Source organism: Pinus tabuliformis, chromosome 8, assembly GCF_031772625.1.
Source record: "Pinus tabuliformis cultivar Carrire ecotype Pingquan chromosome 8, CPIR1, whole genome shotgun sequence".
Taxonomy (NCBI): Eukaryota; Viridiplantae; Streptophyta; class Pinopsida; order Pinales; family Pinaceae; genus Pinus; species Pinus tabuliformis.
The window spans coordinates 1,436,395,030-1,436,412,424 of NC_142294.1; positions in this window are offsets into that span (position 1 = coordinate 1,436,395,030).

Genomic DNA, 17,395 nt, shown 5'->3' on the forward strand with positions numbered 1-17,395 from the left:
ATGAGTGCTTTTGCAAAACATCACCTCTTCGACGATCGTTCAAGCCTGCTAGAACATAGAACTGGCTGACCAGTGCTTGTTCTCCTAAATTGCCCACAAGCTGAGTCTGTCTTTGCTACAGTGTTCAAGTTACAAACACTGAATCAAATGTGGAGGTTGTGCTTATTCTATAATATGTTCGAGAATATAGATAGATTAAATATCACGTAAATTTATTTATGTATTTCTGCAGGGTTGTGGTTTATTGTTGTATATGCTTTACTATTGCTGCAGCCTTGTAAGTGAGCGCGCAATGGTGACATTTAGGAGTTTTTGTTGACTGATATATCTATATGCCGACTTCCATGATACTGGTTTTTGTTGACTGATATATCTAGCTTCCATGATAATGCCACTGAAGTTCAGTTGGGGATTCTGAAAACTCAATATGGTATCATTCAAGCTTAAACCACAAAAAGCCTCTAAGGAATTAAACATGATACTCGTCTCTAGTTTTCTGGTTTTGTATCAATGAACAGTCGTTTCATACATGCGTCGCCTGGCCCTTAGTTAAAAGTCTTTTTAAGGGTTTGTGAAGAGACAGGTTGCATTCAATTATTCGGATCTGTGGGCACCGCATGTTAGTCAAAAAAAGTAGAACACGCTTAACCCCTTTTACACCACATCTGATTTAAACTTATTTTAAAGTTTAATGCGAGAATAAATCAAAATATTTTAAGAGAGTTGAATTAATTATTTGCACTTTGCCAGAGGTTTCTAACAGTTTTAGAATTGCCATTTAAAACAGTGAATGCCGATGTCTTTTTAAAGATAAGAAAAGTATGTAATACGGTTTATTCATAAGTAATACGGAATTTATTTAATAGAGTATTTAATAGAGGTCGCCAATAGGATGTTTAATAATTTTCTAAATTGTTAAATATTTTCGCAATTGAATGTATAATAAAGCAGAAACAATGTTTTTATTTGTAATTGATATTAATTAAAGGTTAAATATCAATGATACCCATGTGTAAGTTGTTTTTATTTGAAAATATGGCGTGGTTTTTCAAATGGATATATGACCATAAAGAAGATTCTACATGTTGATCATTTTATGAAAAACCATTTTTCAAGAAAATAATGATTTGTGCATCATTATTAGATTACTTCACAATGTATGATTAATTTCAAAAAATTGAGTAGCATTTACCAAGTTTTCGTTTAATTTTTCTACATTCTAGTAATTCGAGGAGATGGAACAATGAATAAATAGGTAGTGATGATACTTTGTGATGAACATAATTGAATACTTGTGTTTACGATATATGTGATTTATATGTTTCTTCCATATGGGTCTACCATGTGAATTCCATGTCACCTCATAGACCACATTATAGATATATGTGATGTTTATGTTTCTTCCATATGGGTCTACCATGTGAATTCCATGTCACCTCATAGTCCACATTATAGACGAGTGTGGGCTAGAAGGAACTTATCTACTTCAATTTTCGTTAGTTTAGGAAAATGAATTGTTTCCTCTCTATGTATAATTGATAGATTTGAAATATAAAATGCGGACCATTGATCATCTTTCACATCAATATTTTTCCTGATACTATCACTACAAAATTATTGCTTGTTTACATGGGAAATTACTATGCTACTTAGCCTATAACATATGCAAGAAAAGAAAACTTGGGCAACGTCAAGTTTAAACTTGTTACAATATGGCATGAGATGATACATAAAGAGGGTGTGAATACATGCTAGAAAATGCATGAAATAACCAAAACCATAAGAAACAAGACATATTTATATGAAATGTGAAATATTAAAGAGGGCATTGATTACACAAAGCAAGACTATGTTAAAAAATGCACGAATTTTACCATTTGTGATGGACAACAAAGTACTTTTTCATGTGCACCCTTCTACAAGGACTTGTGCCAACATATTAGGATGAATTACTAATGGATGTTCCTCCTTTCTTCTATTATCTTTGATATTTTAATTATAAAAATTTCTTTGGCCTACATAATTACATACCCAAAATAATTTACTTCATTATAACAAGGTTTTTGTTAGGGAAATTTTCAAGGATGGAAATTTATATACAATTTTAGAAACTTTAGTGAATCTTACTAATCCCTAATATGTAAAGCATACAAAAAAATTAATGCATGTGCCTTTCTTTCGGCCTTTTCCCTGTTTTATGAAGAAACAGGTTACATTCAATTTTTCATAGTTGCAAGCAACACACTACTTCACTCATACATCCATATTCATATTAGTAAAAAAAAAAATCATCATTATCAAAATAAACTCTTTTTTACACCTCACTGAGTTTAAACTTATTTTTAAGTTCAATTAAAAACACATCAAAATCATTTAAAATCTCTAAATTAACTATTTGTCAAAGGTTTCAAACCATTTTAGAATTGTTATTTAAGATTAACTCAAAAAAAAAAATAATGAGATGATTTTGCTCTCCCTTTCTTGAAAAATATATATAAGTTTTCTTATTTCAAGATGATTTTAAAAAATTACAATTTAATTGTTTTATGTTATCACATTTTTTTTGGTTGGAATTTGAGGATACAATTTCATTGAACTCTTAATTTTTTTGATATATAAATTATATTTTTCAATGTCTAAATAGATTCAAGTTTTAAAAATTCTCTTGCACATTTTTATAAAATGTTGAGCTATATATATATGTTAAATTATTAAACTAAGTTTTTAATAATATGTTTTATTAGTTTTTATTTTACTAATATTGATTTTCCTTTTTAAATAAAATATGATAAAAGATGTGTTAAAATTGGAAACTAGGGCCAAATTCCACCTTGGGACAGCTCATTTGATGGAGATGATGCTTGCATTAAATTCCTATTTTCGAGAGGTCCAAAATTGATATTAAGATCATCTAATTTGGACAAGGAGAAGTGTGATTTTGAATTTATACCCTCATGTGTGCAAATTGTTCAGGTCTACAACATCATCATGTAGGCTTAGGAAGCCTAATGGACGTGTCTCTTCACCCTCATCGAATAGTATAAATACAAGTGACCTCTCACCTCATTTGGAATCATCATCACTCACACATTCTCTCTCTCTCTCTCTCTCTCTCTCTCACGTGTGGCACAAGGACATATTTCTAGACAGAACTACAGGGCCGAAAATTTCAGGAGTTGACCAGGGTTTGTTTGACCAATTTTGACTGCGATTTTTAGAGGAATATTTTTGTTTGACTAGGCCACATTGACTAGCATAAAAACCGAGATTTTTTGGGTTGTTTCACCTATATTGACCATAGGGTTGACTTTAGTTTGACCAAGTTTGACCACAAATTTTGTGATTGTTTTGGGCTGACTTTGACTGCTGTTGGAGGCCGAGTTTGAATACCTTTAACCGAGCTTCAAAGGAGAAGTTTGACTATTTCGTTGACCATCTTTGAGCGCAAGGAGAAGGATAAGTTCTATTGATGGGTCAAGATCTTAAGGCGGCTTGAAGAGAAGTATCTTTGTGTAATTTTGATCTATTATATTTGGCGCATGACTTGATCTATAAATATGATAATCTAGGTATAACTGATGTCTGAATAAGTGAAAAGGGTAAATTATCTTTTATAGATCTGTACGCAGGTTCAGCGCAGTAGAGGCGCGTATACACGCTGGTTCACTAACTTAAAACAACGTATACGCAGGTTGGCCTTGATACAGAAGCGTATGCACGCAGGTTCCACATATTGAAGTAGTGTACATCTCATGAAATATGTTTTAGCTGCTTCTGTTTATTGCTGCAGTGTTCTGGGTTCAAAATTGGTGTCTGGTTACTGGTACTGTTGTTTTTTTGGTTACAACATTTTGAGAAGTTATTGGTTGATTCAGTATTTGTTTGTACAAAGGAGATTGGTTGATACAGATATACTTGATGTTTGATCGATATTCATGGATCCAGTCTGAAAATTTATGAAATGTGGTCCCTGGAAGAAAGAGAAGGTTGTAGCCTTCTGTAGGTCAGCACCTACGTACTAGTATCTCAGCTAGTACAAGAGCTAAGGGGGTTGTAGCTCCCTTCCAGGAGAAGCTGGAGAACGAGAGAAGGTTGTAGCCTTCTGCAGGTAGCAGCCTGCGTACTGGTATAAGACTGCACCAGTACAGAATCATTGTAAAAAGAAGTTTCTAATTTAAAAGAAAATAGAGACATATTGCAGCAAGTGGTTTTCACCCACATTGGGTTTCCACCTTACATCTTGGTGTTCATGTGTGTTGATTATGTGTGATGTTTTGCTCTGCTTCTGTTTACTGATCATATGGTTAATAATGTTCTGATGCACTCATTTAGAAGCAACTAACTGATTTATAAGTTTACTGAATATACGATGGTTGCATTATACACAGTTGCGTATACACGCGGTTTTCCTTATCTGAAGTAGCGTATATGAATCTGAATTTGGAAATGAAAAAGTTATATTGATTAGATAATACTGATTCACCCCCCCTCTCAGTATTATTTCCAACATCTATTGGTTGTCACTCTTTTCAATCCCCGATATCAAACCTCCGATACAAGACCTCTGATATCCCTTCCCGCTTATATTTTTAGTCATTACGTTTTAATAATAAAAGTCTATCAGAAAGTAATAATATCGCATGTTTCAAAGACACAACCATAATATTTCACTGATATAATCCTCCAATATGCTGACATGTACAAAAGCCCATGTGAACCCACATTTTATCATTTAATGCCCAAATGTAACGAATTTATGATTTCTAAGTTCTAAAGATTTGATTATTGTGGCTTGATATCACTATATTTTTCTCATAAAGACATTAATTGATATGAAGTTGGTTATTCGCTCTAAGGAATTCTTCAATTAAGTAAGTATCCACTTATTCCCGTGTTTTCCTCTCCAAGCCAGCCCTGATAAGAAATACTCAGCGAAAATGTCTAGGGCAACTAAACCCAGGAAGAAACCTGTTGTTCAACAACAACTAGTCCCTCCTTCACCTGAAGCTACTGAAATGCCTGCATTATTCTCGGGTACAACCTGTACTCTCGATCTTCGAAAGTATTGCAAACCCTCATGTGTTGCCCCTCTATGTTCCTGATAAAATCTTAGCCCGAGAGATTGCCTACCAAACTGTAGGGAATGGCCTTTCAAAGATTTTGAAAGATGCTAAAAAGACAATGTGGCCTACCTTCCCTATTTAATATGGTGTCTATGCTCTTGACAATTTCACGCATGCTAGTCTTGAGATTGAAAAAATTCAATGTTTTAATTTCCCAACTATTCCCAATAAGTAATGTGATCCTAATGATATTGCTAAGAATGTCACTGCATAGGAAAAACTTAGGCAATTCACAAATGAGCCAGACAAATTTGATGATTTATTTGAATCAAATTCTATCTATGCAAATGTTGAGAAACAAGTAGCAACATGGTTAATTCATGAGGATTTGATTAAGTTTAATCAGTATAGGAATAAAAGGATAACTCACTTGCCTATAGATTTATTGATGCTACATCAACAAAATACAGAGCAAGATACAACCTCGGCTAGTACAGGACAAGTCCATAATGTATCTCAGATAAAAAAGACAGGTACTTCCTCTTCTTCTCAAGTAGAATAAACTCTAACAGACAAAAATCTGGATGCAATATGGGAGCAATTCACAAAAGAAACAGATCATAAAAGTCCAAAGACTCCATTGCAAATGAAGATTACATAGACCCCAGAAGTTACAGGGAAGAACTCGCTTACTATTGAGGCTTATGATAAAGCTTTGGACACTGATTATTTAGAAGTCATCCCAGTATTCGCGACCTTTGATTTCGTTTTGAAAATTGACGAAGTTCCTCCTCTTGATGTGTTTTATAGTCCAAAACATAGAGCTATGGTTAGCAGACAGAGAAAAAGAAGGATAATTGAACAAACCCAGGCCTTAGTCCCTTGTAATTCTTCCTTTGAATTAATTTGGAAAGATACTCAAGCTACTCCTACCGAGGATCTCGAGAGACTCTCGCAATTTGTAGGAGCATATTCTGGTGCTACTATTGATAAAGCCTCTAAAGTACAACAACTCCTAAGGGAGAAAAATGAAAGGATTATGAAGTTAGAACAAGGTTCTGAGAATGAAAAAAAATAATCGCTCAACAATGGCAAGCACAACTTGTAGAACTGCAAAAGAACTTTAATGACTTAAAGATTCAACATGAATAGGATCTGAAGAGCAGGGTTACTCAAATCTAAGAACTTCAACAAAAGATTGAGCAATTAAAGGTGAATATTGAGATAACTGAATTTAAGAAGGAAGCAGGAGAACTAAATAATCTCCTTGCTCAACAACATGTTATTTTTTGTCATAAATTAGCCACTATCCATGACTTATGTCATTCAAGCTATTCATTAGTGAACCAATTGTCTGATCTGAGGACATACTATAAGGAGGTTGAGGAGAAGATTTCAGATTATATAGAATGGAAAGATAGTACCGAAGGGAGATCAGCTGATCTCCCTAAAATTGAAGGATCATAGAAAGAGATTGTCTTCCAAGAGTGGGAAATAAAACTTTAGCATGCAGAAATGGCAATTTTCAGTGCTAGAGATATTTCAAACAATCTCACTGAATCTATCAGTGATAGTTTATTGTAGGTCAACTTGATTTCAAACTACCCTGAGGATACCTTTCCCGATGTTAAATTGTTAACTAAAACATGGCTGGAATCATTGAAGAAGAAGGCTAAGAACATCAAGAATTTGTCAAAGGTTGACTTGGAATGCCATTGGCATTTCTTAATTAACCCTCATATTTAGTGGCTAATGTTGAGATGTCTCTCCAACATGACCACTCATCTGCTTCCATCACTCAATGATGCGATATTCACTGCACGAATGCACATATAGCCTCATTATCCACCTGAATTAAAGCCAATGAGAGATATATGTGAACTTCGACAGCTTATGGGAGAGCAACCTTCATCCCAACCATAGTTAAGTTGTTACAATTGAAATCTATTATTGTCTTTTTACTTTATTTCAAGTGTGGTTTGTTAAAACCACTCCAATCTTTTATGTTACTTTACTATACTTGTAGTTTCATTAGAAGTTAGAAATCCCCTTCATTGATATGGAGGAGAGGTTCTGAATTTTGGCAAGAAGTCTTTTGGTTTGCACTACTGTAACTTGAAGTGATGTTAATAGAAAGTAGAACCATTTCTGTTTCAGTTATGAGCAGAGTCAACATATATTGGGTACTGCTATCTATGCATTAGTGTTGTGTTTATGAATTGAATGGTTATTTTAATTGTGTTTATCATATATGTTTTTGCAAGCAATTAAGCATTTATCACTATTGATGTGTTTGATTGAAATATTTTAAATATATGCATGAACAACGATATCTTATATGTGTAATGATTTTCATCAACTAATTTAATTAACTATTTAATTAAATTAGTTACCTTTATTTGTTTTAACCTCATAAAAGACTTGATGATCTATATTGTCATGTTATATGTGAGATATTTCTAAAGTCACATATATAGAGAAACCTTTTCTCATGATATATATTTTAAGTCTATTTATTCTTTACTTCTTAGTTTTATTTACATCATTATCCTCACACTCATATATCTCATCCATCTTTATAATTTTTATTAAGGGAAACCGGTCCCATAATTCTAGTCGGAGCCACCATTCCAAACAGAAAAGGAGTTGCTTTAAGTTCCCGACCGGGTGGTTTTCCGCGATGTTGAGGCAGAATATTTTGAGCCTTCAACATGATGCAACACACTATTCATAAAGAACATAAAAATAGTTGGAGCATTAGTCAAACGAAATGGAACTACAACAAACTCATAATGCCCATACCTGGTCCAGAAAGTTTTCTTGTAGATGTCATGTTCCTTAATGCGTACCTGATGATATCCTGATCTCAAGTCAATCCTTGATAACATTGTTGCTCCCTTGAACTGGTCAACCAAGTCATCAATCCTCGACAATGAATACATGTTCTTAGTCGTCACATTGTTCAACTTCTTGTAATCAGTGCGTAACCTGCGAGTACCATCCTTCTTCTTCATAAACAACACTGATGCACCCCAAGGTGATACACTTGGACTGATGTATACCTTGTCTAACATTTCCTTCAACTGAAATTTCAATTCTACTAACTCTGGAGTGCTCATCCTGTACAATGCCTTTAATGTTGGTGCTGGCCCTGATACCAACTCAATAGAAAAATCACTTCCTTTACAGGCCGCAACTCTGAAATCTATGCTTGAAACACATCATGAAATTGTTGCGAGGTCAGGTACCTACTCAATACCTCCGCATCCTCATCCTCCTTACCTTGATCATTAGAAATATGCACTACAAATAACGCACTTCCTGCAACTGCGCTTTGTCTGCACTGTCACCATTTTATCCGATGTTTCCTTGTTCTTACCCTGTAAGATTCGTTGTTCTCCATTATCATCCAAACAATAAATAACCTCATCATAGCAGTCTACCTTAGTCTTGTGAAGATATATTTGGTCCATACCCAATAACACATTATACGATCCCAATGACAATACATTCAAATGTTGAGGTAGGCATAACATTCAATTCAAATGCACAAGCTTTTACCCAATGATGAACTCTCTTCTTTGTAACTATAGCCAACTACACTAACAAAAATTCTACATGCACTTTTTTATTCAAACCATAGATATCCACCAAGTTAGGGTTAACATAACTATAATTAGGGAGAATTTCAACACTCCCTGTCAACTAGGGAGAATTCCACCTGATCATCATGCCATCCTTTCATCATGAACCATCTCTGAATCTCATCTCATCTCTGCTCTGCTAAACATTGATATCAATAATGAAGAAGAATCAATCAAGAGTGAGTGACAAGACGTTACCACTCTCCACTGACAAAAGTTATTCTAGAGGTAGAACTTCAATTAGACTTGATCCCAGATCAAGTTGTTGAACACCATGCATCCTAGACATAGGGAGTATGGCAGTACACGATGTGTCCATCAGTAGTGTTATGGTCCCTATCCACTTTTCCCAACTCATTGGCTATATGAGAGGTACTTCCCATGAGTCCCAAACTACATGGGTATGTGTATGCTGGGACATCATTAGGAGAAGGTGAACCACTCATCCTGCTCATATGCCATAGGAGAAGGTGAACCACTCATTCTATGCATATGTCAATCGTAGGGGAAGGTGAACCACTCACCATACACACATGTGTCATCAATTGTAAGGGAAGGTGAACCACTCACCCTACACACATGTCAACCATCATCAGGTAACACAAGAGAAGGTGAACCACTCACCCTGTACACAACGCACTAATAGGGGAAGGTGAACTACTCACCCTATAGTCACTCATAGCTCCAAGAAGCACCGCAAGCCCCCAGGAGCTCCTAGAGCTCAGTGTCCAACTCAAGCGGGACCCCCATGGGAGGGTCTTTCCATGACAGTTCCTTGAGCCAAAAAGGTATTTTTCTTGAGGTAGAGGGATCACCAGGTGGAGGATCAATGGGATCCATCAGGCCTTCAACATCGGACATCAACTCATTTGTCAAAGGTTCATCCTGCTTTCCTGCAATATCATCATTGTCCTTCCTTGTGATAGGGAGATCTATGGCTTTCCCAAGGGTAGAATCTTCATTGAAAGTGATATCATGGCTCATTTCCACTTCTCTTTGACCAGGCACATAGATTCTATATGCCTTTGAATTTTCACTGTAGCCCACAAATGTACTTTCCTTCCTAGATGTTTCTAACTTGTTTCTTTTCTCTTTAGGCACATGAAAGTACACGGGACAACCAAATATTCTAAAATGAGAAACATCAAGTTTCTTACCAGTGAAAACTTCTTCGGGTGTCTTGAAATCTAATGCTTGACGTGGGCTCCTATTTTGAACATACACGACAATGTTGGCAACTTATCCCCATAAGAACTTCAGTAGGCCTTCGTCATGAAGCATGGCACAGGTGGCTTCCATGATTGTTCGATTCTTTCTTTCAGCAACTCCATCTTGCTCAAGAGTGTATGGAACAGTTGTTTCCCTCTTAATTCCAGCCTCTATGCAAAAGTCATTGAATTCATTTGATTCATATTCAGTTCCATTGTCGGTCCTCAATATTTTGATCTTCTTCCCTGTTTGATTTTCCACCAAGGCTTTGAAAGAACATAACCATTTGAACACTTTGTCTTTCTTCTTCAAGAAATAGATCCATGTTTTGTGAGATAAGTCATCCACAAATATTGCATAGTATAAGTATCCTCCTAATGATGTTACGAGCAACATACCGGGTAGATTAGAATGGACCAATTGAAGAATGTTAGTAGTTTGACTTTCACTTGAAGGGAAGGGTCCCCTTGTAAGTTTCCCAAATGCACAACCCTGACAAACCCCTTCATGATTCATGTTGAATTCGGGCATACCTGTGAACATCTTCCTTACCCTAGGTAAGGCTTTGTAATGAACATGAGAAAATCTTCGGTGCCATAATTTAGATTGAAGATAAGTATCGAAGTCATAGCTCCCAAAGGACTTCCTCCAACTTGATAGAGACCTTCATCCCTAAATCCAAGAGTGAATGCATCTTTAGGGTTCCTTTGCCAAATACATACCTTTCCGTCAATGAATGCTACCTTGAAGCCTTTATCTTCAATCGCAGAAATAGACACCAGTTTCTTCTTCAAATCAGGCACATACAATACTTCTTGTAGATGAATCGTTTGACCTTGATTCAAGTGAAGAGTGACCTTCCCTATCCCGTTAATGGGGTAGGTGGCATTGTCTCCAGGTATGGTCTCCAAATTAGTCTTCTTTTCAATCAAATTTGAGAGGTCCTCCATGTACACATTGAAGTGCCTTGAGGTTCCACTAATAATCAACCAATGATCCAAAGTATCCAAAGGAGAGGGAGTTAATAGAGCGGAAATAAGATAAAAAAAAAAAAAAAATGTTTTCCTACATCATTACTTTCCTGATACCTGGAATTTCCTGTCCTTTTGGGAGGTCGATCACTTCCATCTCGAGCATCGAGAGCATTCCTCTTTCCTTTATTGTTGAACATGTTGTTCCTTTGATTGTTGTTGCCTTTGAAATTGTTGTGGTTGTTGTTGTTGTTGTCATCCCATGGAGTATCCTTCTTGTGAGGACATTCTTTAGCATAGTGACCAAACCTGTTGTAATTGCAACACCTTCATTTTCTTCCTTCTTTGAATCCTTGATCCTGTCTCTTTGGACCATCATTGTTCTTCCTCTTTGCATGAGCAGAGAAAGCAGTAGGTTCATTTCCATTTGAAGGCTTATATCTCTCCATCATTCTTGTCTCTTCTTGAGTGCATCTAGCCAATAATTAATCGAAACTAGGAATCTTGTCATTTTTTAGAATGGTGGTGTTAAACACATCCCATTATCTTGTAATACCTCCAAGAGCGATGAGAGTGAGCTCCTTGTCAACAACGACTTCACGAATAGATAGAAGGTCATTCTTGATTTTTTGTATTCCTCATGAAGTAGGATTAGATAAACTCCCCTTTATCTGTCCTTCAACTTGTTCTTGAGAAAGAGGATTGATTTGCATTTTTTACTTTGAACATCCCAATAAGCTTATCGTACATCTCCTTAGATCTTCCCAAATCAGAAATATAGGCAACCAAATGATTTTGAATGGAGTCAATGATAATTATTTTAGCTTTGACCTCACCTTTCTTGTACTTTGTCTTTGCAGCAATAGGTGCATTGGAAGGAGGCTCCACCACTTTTCCCTGCACATAGTCCATAGCATCATGCTCTTCCAAAGTCAAGTCCAAAGTGACCATCTTCCATGCATGATAGTCAAATTTGTCCTTAAGCTTATCCTCAGATTTGAAGTAAGATGTAGTTGCCATTGAAGCTAGACCAATATTCTTGTCTAACAACTCTCTCTTAGTGATTGCTTTTCTCTCTCTTGCTTGGGCTTTGTCTTTACCTGGGCTTTGCTACCATGTTAATTTTAGTTAATAATGCTATTTTCTATGCTTAGCACAATTACTTCAATGTTCCTTTAGCAACCCATTGACAGTTTCCAATTTATATTTCCAATAGCAATCACATTAACCATTAATCACATTGCCAGTAAAAGTAGATAGAACATGAAACAAAAATGTAAAAGACAAGCCAAGATAAGAGGACACCAGATTTGGCGGATGTCAGGGAAAACTTTTTGATCAATTCTTCTTATTATTATATCAAATATTCAACACAGAGAGAGAGTACACAAGTCAAATTGACTTTCCAAATTCAAAGTCAAAACTACCTTGTCAATTTCTGCAGTTAAACTTCAGCCCTAACCAGAAAGTCAAAGATGGTCAACGAAATAGTCAAACTTCTCCTTTGAAGCTCGGTTAAAGGTATTCAAACTCGGCCTCCAACAGCAGTCAAAGCCAGCCCAAAACAATCACAAAATTTGTGGTCAAACTTGGTCAAACGAAAGTCAACCCTATGGTCAATATAGGTGAAACAACCCAAAAAATCTTCGTTTTTATGCTAGTCAATGTGGCCTAGTCAAACAAAAATATTCCTCTAAAAATCGCAGTCAAAATTGGTCAAACAAACCCTGGTCAACTCCTGAAATTTTCGGCCCTGTAGTTCTGTCTAGAAATATGTCCTTGTGCCACACGTGAGAGAGAGAGAGAGAGAGAGAGAGAATGTGTGAGTGATGATGATTCCAAATGAGGTGAGAAGTCACTTGTATTTATACTATTCGATGAGGGTGAAGAGACACGTCCATTAGGCTTCCTAAGCCTACATGATGATGTTGTAGACCTGAACAATTTGCACACGTGAGGGAATAAATTCAAAATCACACTTCTCCTTGTCCAAATTAGATGATCTTAATATCAATTTTGGACCTCTCGAAAATAGGAATTTAATGCAAGCATCATCTCCATCAAATGAGTTGTCCCAAGGTGGAATTTGGCCCTAGTTTCCAATTTTAACACATCTTTTATCATATTTTATTTAAAAAGGAGAATCAATATTAGTAAAATAAAAACTAATAAAACATATTATTAAAAACTTAGTTTAATAATTTAACATATATATAGAGCTCAACATTTTATAAAAATGTGCAAGAGAATTTTTAAAACTTGAATCTATTTAGACATTGAAAAATATAATTTATATATCAAAAAAATTAAGAGTTCAATGAAATTGTATCCTCAAATTCCAACCAAAAAAAATGTGATAACATAAAACAATTAAATTGTAATTTTTTAAAATCATCTTGAAATAAGAAAAATTATATATATTTTTCAAGAAAGGGAGAGCAAAATCATCTCATTATATTTTTTTTGAGTTAATCTTAAATAACAATTCTAAAATGGTTTGAAACCTTTGACAAATAGTTAATTTAGAGATTTTAAATGATTTTGATGTGTTTTTAATTGAACTTAAAAATAAGTTTAAACTCAGTGAGGTGTAAAAAGGAGTTTATTTTGATAATGATGAATTTTTTTTTTACTAATATGAATATGGATGTATGAGTGAAGTAGTGTGTTGCTTGCAACTATGAAAAATTGAATGTAACCTGTTTCTTCATAAAACAGGGAAAAGGCCGAAAGAAAGGCACATGCATTAATTTTTTTGTATGCTTTACATATTAGGGATTAGTAAGATTCACTAAAGTTTCTAAAATTGTATATAAATTTCCATCCTTGAAAATTTCCCTAACAAAAACCTTGATATAATGAAGTAAATTATTTTGGGTATGTAATTATGTAGGCCAAAGAATTTTTTATAATTAAAATATCAAAGATAATAGAAGAAAGGAGGAACATCCATTAGTAATTCATCCTAATATGTTGGCACAAGTCCTTGTAGAAGGGTGCACATGAAAAAGTACTTTGTTGTCCATCACAAATGGTAAAATTCGTGCATTTTTTAACATAGTCTTGCTTTGTGTGATCAATGCCCTCTTTAATCTTTCACATTTCATATAAATATGTCTTGTTTCTTATGGTTTTGGTTATTTCATGCATTTTCTAGCATGTATTCACACCCTCTTTATGTATCATCTCATGCCATATTGTAACAAGTTTAAACTTGACGTTGCCCAAGTTTTCTTTTCTTGCATATGTTATAGGCTAAGTAGCATAGTAATTTCCCACGTAAACAAGCAATAATTTTGTAGTGATAGTATCAGGAAAAATATTGATGTGAAAGATGATCAAGGGTCCGCATTTTATATTTCAAATCTATCAATTATACATAGAGAGGAAACAATTCATTTTCCTAAACTAACGAAAATTGAAGTAGATAAGTTCCTTCTAGCCCACACTCGTCTATAATGTGGACTATGAGGTGACATGGAATTCACATGGTAGACCCATATGGAAGAAACATAGACATCACATATATCTATAATGTGGTCTATGAGGTGACATGGAATTCACATGGTAGACCCATATGGAAGAAACATATAAATCACATATATCGTAAACACAAGTATTCAATTATGTTCATCACAAAGTATCATCACTACCTATTTATTCATTGTTCCATCTCCTCGAATTACTAGAATGTAGAAAAATTAAACTAAAACTTGGTAAATGCTACTCAATTTTTTGAAATTAATCATACATTGTGAAGTAATCTAATAATGATGCACGAATCATTATTTTCTTGAAAAATGGTTTTTCATAAAATGATCAACATGTAGAATCTTCTTTATGGTCATATATCCATTTGAAGAACCAAGCCATATTTTCAAATAAAAACAACTTACACATGGGTATCATTGATATTTAACCTTTAATTAATATCAATTACAAATAAAAACATAGTTTCTGCTTGTTTCTGCTTTATTATACATTCAATTGCTAAAATATTTAACCATTTAGAAAATTATTAAACATACTATTGGCTACCTCTATTAAATGGATTAGACACATTATTCATATACTCTATTAAATAAATTCCGTATTACTTATGAATAAACCGTATTACATACTTTTCTTATCTTTAAAAAGACATCGGCATTCACTGTTTTAAATGGCAATTCTAAAACTGTTAGAACCCTCTGGCAAAGTGCAAATAATTAATTCAACTCTTTTAAAATATTTTGATTTATTCTCGCATTAAACTTTAAAATAAGTTTAAATGAGATGTGGTGTAAAAGGGGTTAAGCGTGTTCTACTTTTTTTGACTAACATGCGGTGCCCACAGATCCGAATAATTGAATGCAACCTGTCTCTTCACAAACCCTGAAAAAGACTTTTAACTAAGGGCCAGGCGACCCATGTATGAAACGACTGTTCATGGATACAAAACCAGAAAACTAGAAACGAGTATCATGTTTAATTCCTTAGAGGCTTTTTGTGGTTTAAGCTTGAATGATACCATGTTGAGTTTTCAGAATCCCCAACTGAACTTCAGTGGCATTATCATGGAAGCTAGATATATCAGTCAACAAAAACCAGTATCATGGAAGTCGGCATATAGATATATCAGTCAACAAAAACTCCTAAATGTCACCATTGCGCGCTCACTTACAAGGCTGCAGCAATAGTAAAGCATATACAACAATAAACCACAACCCTGCAGAAATACATAAATAAATTTACGTGATATTTAATCTATCTATATACTCGAACATATTATAGAATAACCACAGCCTCCACATTTGATTCAGTGTTTGTAACTTGAACACTGTAGCAAAGACAGACTCAGCTTGTGGGCAATTTAGGAGAACAAGCACTGGTCAGCCAGTTCTATGTTCTAGCAGGCTTGAACGATCGTCGAAGAGGTGATGTTTTGCAAAAGCACTCATGGCCAAATTTAGCAGAAGTTTAAAGTCTTCCAGCGTCCCTCCATCCCACAGCTGGCTCTCGTAAAAATATTTAGGCATAGCACCGCTTACCGATGAAAGATGGGCTGCCTAGTCGTAACGTAAGAGTGGATGCCTTAAAATTCGTTGGAGTCCAAACAGAAGCTTCAACACCTTCTCATGAACAGCGTTAGAATTCATAACCGCTATTATCGTAAAAATGAGAAACCAGAGTTCCGAGTGCTTTAAAAAGACGCGCAGATGCCGAAGAAACTTTCTGTGTAGATTATAAACAACATGTTCTCCTCGCAGTAGCTGCTAAGAACATCGGTTGAGCGGGTAGATAAATTCAAATTCGAACATCGAATGAGCGGGTAAATAAATTCAAAATCAAATTTCAAATTAGCCTGTCATTAATGCGTATATTGTATTGTATACCCTGGTATTTATGGGCAGTATCATGTATGCTATGTCCATTAGCCGCGTTCTCGTCGGTATTGTATGGTCATGGAGCAGTCACCGGAAATAATTTGGTCGCGTTATTTTTTGGAGTTGTCTATAATGCGACTTTTTGAGATTCCGGTGACGGAATCCGGCGGAAGAAATTGAGATGAAATCATGATTTGTTGCAGTTAAAATGGTTTTTTAACTGCATATTCGGATTCAGCACCCTGAAAAACCCCTGGGACGGTTTCATTGTGCAGAAATTAACTATCAAACTTGGATTCCAATAAATCACTGCCGGATTTTCACCGGAAAAAATCGCCGGAAAGGCTTTCAAAAAGTCGCTTTAAAGACTACGTCTTATTTTTTTGCCGACAAACAGAAGAGACGGGAGTCCCCATGCATAATGATCCGCAGATGCAGAGGTGTACTTCACACTGACCCTGCTGAGAAAAAAGTACTCTTAAAGATTAATAAAAACCTATAGCATGGGATTTATTGGTTGCCATAAAAACTAACATTTTTTACGGTAACTTCACCCATCTGAGCAGCCCTGGTATTTTACGTCCTGCAGGACGTATTTTCGATTTCAAAATGTATTTGACATGTGGTTGAAATTCTTCCACATCAGGTTTGACGTGTTTATAAATCCAGAAGCTGTCATTTTGACGTTCAATGTCAAATTTAAGACGTAAAAATCTATTGTACCTGGAGCGCGGCAAAGTAGCCAGCTTGCAGTCAAACATTATGATACCTCATTTATCAGTATACGACTGGTACTAATTATGGGAAATTATATAGTAAACTCTATCCATAGATATCTGTGAATCTCTCCCTCATTACCTTATGTCTATACGCATAGGGCTTCCAGGTCAATATATTAGTACAAGCCTATGGCTATGGCTCATTACCTTATGTCTATTCGCATAGGGCTTCCAGGTCAATATATTAGTACAGGCCTATGGCTATGGCTTTGAGATGTGCGTATCTCCCATCACGGGAGGCGAGAGCTTGAGCTCCTTGGATGATTCCCGATCCTGCAAACTCACCAGATTTGTTGTAACCAGTGAGTTGCGGACCACGTGGAAAACGAAGCCCGTGTTCGATCCTCTTAGGCAGCATTGTTA